Consider the following 5,737-nt stretch of genomic DNA (forward strand, 5'->3'; position numbering starts at 1 on the left):
CAAGTACCCACAAAGACAATAGTCAAAGCGTCAGAATTGGCTTACCAATTTGTTGAGCAACTGTTTGGATTGTATGGTCTAACTTCTGATATTGTGAGCGATCGAGACTCTAAGTTCACGGATCATTTTTGGTAGGAAGTTTTCAAGAAATTGAAAACTAATTTGAGTATGAGTTCCTTTGATCACCCGCAGTCTGATGATGGGAAAACAATGCATGTGAATCATATTGTAGAGGATATGCTTCATGCATATGTCTCTGGAAAACCATCTTGTTGGAAAAAATATCTTCCAATGATGGAATTTGCCTATAATAGTTCTAAGCATACGGCTACTGGTTATAGTTTGTTCATGCTTATGAGTATCAACCCAGGGCACTTGTTGATGTCGGTCTTAAGGACATTGAGTTTGATGCATCAAGGGATTTCTTGCGTGATATGCAGGAAATGCTGACCCAAGCTCAGGATTCTATCAGGAGTGCTTAGGATAGAGCATGATTTTATGCTGATAGGGGATGCTCACCTTGGTCTTTTGAGCCAAGAGCATTGGATTATTTGAAAGTTCCTAAAGATTCTCAAACTTTGTCAATAGGAAAGTGCTCAAAAGTATCTCTTAGATATTGTAGTCCATTCCGAGTTATGCGTCGAATTGGCACAGTTGCGTATGAGCTAAAACTACCTCCACATGTCAGAGTTCATCTAGTCTTTCATGTCAGTAGACTGAAAGAGAAGCTAGAAGATGAGGATAACACAGTTACTCCTCAAGAACTTGTTGAAGTCGAAGATTTGTCTTATGTTCCACATGGACCTGAAAAGGTACTTGAATTCAGGGAAAGGAAACTTCATAGTCGTGTAATCCCTAAGGTTAAAATTAAGTGAAAAGACAAGGAAATTGAGGATTCAACTTGGGAGTGAGTTGAGAACATTCAACGAAGTTTTCCCTCTTTTCATTTTGCAAGAGTGCAATGTTTTGAGAGAGGGGAAGTATATTATGTGCACATTATATGTGCATATACTAGGAGGCTAACCCACCCTAGGCATGTGAGCATGGGAGCATGGGAATATGCTCTAGTGGGGCAAGGGTTAGGTCTAACCTTGGGTTGAGGTTAGGGTCAGGCAACCAAGGGTCACACATGGAAATGGAGAGTCAAGAGTCACTTAAGGGCCCTCCTATATAATAGGGGTATGGGGCACTCTCAAGGGATGTTCTCTTGTGTAGAGCATTGTGTCTACTCTCTTGCCATTTCATGCTAGAGCTATGTGCTGTGCTGGAGTGAAGTAATATCTCTTGGTGGTATGAGACACTAAGGTAAGGTATGTGGTACTTCATTGTATTTATGTGTGCACCCTTGGGCTCAGGGGTGGTCGGGTGGATGAGTAAATGCCTGGTTTATGTATGTTTATGAATAGTTATTAGCTAGAGAGATCTTTAGGGTTTTAACACATTGGGGCATTACATGCCCCATCCTTCCATACATTTGACATTAGTTTTGTTAAAGAAAGTAGTCTCCCTGCTATTTGTTATGTTTTATTTTCTACCTTTTAGCTTCTTATCCTCTTTAAACAAGGAGGATTCAACACCTTCAAGAGTAAGATTTGGAAAATTAGTAAGAGTCATTACCATCGAAGAAAACTCTTGAGGCATGCTTTTGATTAAGACCACTATTGCATCCTTCTCATCCACAAGTGCCTCGATACCTCCAAGTTGCATCATAATACTCTTCAACTTACCTACATGCTCCACAAATGAATCTTTGAACTCCATATCAAGCCCATAGAATTGAATTTTTAGATATATTTTTGAATTTTTTGCCCTAGCTCCAAATACTTTCTTTAGCTCATCCCATGCTTCTTTGGCATGCTCTTTGCATCTGATGTGATGAATGATATTATTCCCAAGACTTAACCCAATGATGGCCATCGCTTTTCTATCTTTATCCATGTGACCTCAGCCTCACTCCCTTCACATTGAACTCATATCCATTTACTATCCCCCAAAGCTCCTTTTGTATGAGTAGATACATGGCTTCTGTTTGCCATGTATGGAATCCTTCTCACCACTAAATTTATCCACTAAGATTTGGGTAGCCATGGCTCAATGAGAAGGTTTTTATTGAGATTTATAGTTGTATCTCAGTAGTGTCTACTCCTTTACAATGATTTGAACAAGCTTTAGCTCAGATTTAAGTGCTAATCAAAATTAGGATGACTAATCCCAAAAAATGTAGGCAAATATTTGAGTTGGCAATTTAGGCAGTTGCATACACAATTGAGTTTAGAGATTTTAGGGGCTAAGATAGCATCACAGGAGAGAGGGATTAAGTCTCTGATAATTGAGAGTAACACCCTTAATTTAGGATTAATAAAACTTAATGAAAAATTGATTAAAAAAGATGTGTAGGTCTAGATCTCATATAAGACTTCACCAAATTGAATTCCAACTTCACCAACATGTCGGGCATGCTTGAAAACCCCCAAGGCTACGTGGAATGGTGAAGAATCATTACAACGTAGCTGTTGTGTCAATTTTTCTCAACGGTGAATCCTTCTAATTGCTTTTCTGATGACGAATCCCTCTAATTGCTTGTAGCTATGCCTTCACCCCTAAGTCCTCCATGTGCCAGTTGAAGCATTTTGTAAATGGTTGAGCACATTGTTGATGGGAGCTCCTCCACCAGAGATTGTTTTTCTACTACTGTAAGCTTTTTGTGGATGAAATGATTACTGGGTAATTAAAAAGGTGATTAATATTAAATTCTATGCTAATTACTAATTGAGATGGCTAGGGATGAGAGATGGTGCATTGGCTCTGATACTAAGTTGAAATATTAGCATTACGTTATTAGAATGAGTAGAAGAAAAGGCTATGGTGGATAAAAAATGTGAAAATACATGATTAGAGCATGTAATTGACACTAATTTAAATATTTATGATATTGATTAATGCTAATCATAAACCCACAATTTTCATTAGAGAAAGAGATTGCTATATCAATTTTATAACTCATCAAGAGAGAATCCAGATCCACAAATCTCTCCTTGGTTCTCTCCATCAGCTTACCATGAATCTCTCTACCCTTTTCCTAGAATATCTCCACTACCCTTGATTCTCTCAATCATCCCATTTGCTATATGCTTTACATCATTGCATACATCATTTGGGTATCTACCCTTTTCACTGCATCAATTACATTCACCAGCTCCATTAACCTTTGATCATTTGTACCTTAATAAGGCACCACATTTTTTACACTTTTCAAGTTATCTTCGTATAACTCAACTATACAAATAAGTTATGAATGCTCCAATTGAAATCTTCACAAATATTATACCTAAGCCCTTGCTTGGTCATTTGGCATCATCCTTGATCACTACCATAATGGCAATTCTAGCTTGGCATTATAAAATAAAGAATGATTCCTAAAAAAAGGTTTTCCAAACGTTGATTTTGTATAGCTATACTCTTATTATGGTTTATTGGGGTTGTGTAAATACAATTATTGTTTACAATAAAAACACTACATAATGGTAGGACACCCTTTTGCAAATGGGTATTTGCAGCTTGTTTTTTGAAGTGTAAAAGTACAAAAAATAGAAAACTGTTATCTGAATCCAACACACTCTTTCAAACAAGGTTCTCAATGCCATGAGTGAAAAATGTAGCTACTATTGTAAGCTATAAATGCATGGGGAAGATAGAGCTTAAATGTTAAGATTCTAGAAATGGGATTGATCATGGTGAAGGACATAGATTAAGCATAAGATTAAGGTGGATTAAACCACACTAAAAACTCCATGAGAGAGAGAGAGATTGCACACTCAACACTATTCCCTTGTATTCCATATCACAATGAACCATACAATAATATAGGCTCTCTAGCCTTATCCCACTTTACACATCATCATCCATGTGGCACTCCCTTTTCCACTCTTTTGGTCAACTCTCACATACCATGCAATATTACATGTGGCATTCTTATCTTGCCACAATATCTTGCACCTCTAGGGTGCTTTCCCACATACACACATCACCACGATTACATCTTTCAACACCCCCTCTTAATCGAGGTGTTCTACAACTCACCCATCATCCATCACCCATATCAATGTAGCATTGCACAACCGCAATCGCTACCTCTCAACACTCCCCCTCAATGATACATTGGAGTGTCCATCAACCAAACATGTGTGCCCGTGTCTACCATCTTAGACACTTAGACCATTTTGAGCCGACTTGCTCACAGCGGAACCACTGAATCCAATTTGAACATGAAAGTTCGGGTGAGAACCAACCCATGCGCATGCACCTCACACGTGCATCACTCATGCACACATCACGCAACAACCATTTCGAGCTTCTAGGTGAGCTCGGGCAAGGCGACCTTCATACCATGGGTGATTACATAAAAAATCCTCGTTTTGAGCATACAAGCTCGGGTACGGTTACCCTTCTCATTCATGGGTGAAAAAATACAATCATTTGGCCGAAGTCGGGCAGCGGACCCAATGAAAAAAAATCATCCATGGCTTTATTTTTATAAGCCGATATTTGCCCAATATTTTAGGGCGCTAGAGAGAGAAAACATTACAAACTTTTTAGCCAAAGCCACGCAGAGAACCCATATGAACACGGGCTTGGTTTGGGTCTCTTCACATTGCAAATTTACAAACCCTTATCTCAAACAAAGGCCCAAATTTTATTTTATTTTTTTAAAAACATATCAAGGAACATTATCACTTCCTTGCACTACCACCATCCAGCTGCTCTTTATCATTTGCCTGCTACATGTCTCGTCCTCTTTATTCTCTCAGTTCTGTTGAGGTCAGTTTGCCAAACGCTGCAGCTTGGGCCACGATCACTCTTCGCCTGTCACCCAAGGTCGTCGATAGGCGGCGTTACTCGCACTGCTCCGTGCGTCTGTTGCTACTACTGCGATGCTCTCTGTGCTAGAATTTTGCCTGCTTCTGATTCTCTCTTCCATGAAGTCCACCTACTTCAGTCCGTCTGTTTGTTGCTACTATTTTCCATAGCTAAGGCTTCAAGTCTTCCTCGGTCTACCTGCGTTGCGTCCGCCTTGCTGTGCTTTAGCTCCTGTTTGCTGTGCAGCTTCCTCCCTTGAACTGCGCTCTTCTCCAACCCTGATCTCGTTGTCCTACACTCCTCATTCTGTCTCTGTAACCTCACCAGTGGCATGTCCATTCTTTCATTTTAAATAAGGTATCCTTTGATTCATGGGCCATAACAATACTTTTTGCTGAGAATTAGCAAGCTTATAGGGTTAATAGTTCAATGCCTCAATATATGACAATACTTTTTGGTAAGAATGAGCAAGCTCATAGGGTTTGACAATTCAATGTCATGTAATCTTTTCCTAGAGGAGAAGGGGGCAGTTGGGAGCCCTTTTCGAAGTCATGATTTGGCTAGTCAACATCTTTCATAATGGAATCCGAACGAGACATTAGATAGGTACGTGTAGTAGGAGTCGAATTCTCAATACAATAGGGACGAGCGGTTCAGTTGAATAATCATTAGTTGGATGGCAACATTCATGTGAATATGCACCCAAAATGTTTTTCTCTCATTAATTAATTAGTTTACCCATGGAGGAATTTTTTTTCTTCTAAGGTGCATTAATGGCTAATAGCTAACATTTTATGAGTGAATTAGAAATAGTTGATTTTGGATATTTCTACTATAATTAGAAAGACTTGACTTTCGTGTAGATATACATGGCAGGCAT

This window comes from Cibotium barometz, chromosome 21 (assembly GCF_041138505.1).
Source record: "Cibotium barometz isolate CiBa-2024 chromosome 21, ASM4113850v1, whole genome shotgun sequence".
NCBI classification, from domain to species: domain Eukaryota; kingdom Viridiplantae; phylum Streptophyta; class Polypodiopsida; order Cyatheales; family Cibotiaceae; genus Cibotium; species Cibotium barometz.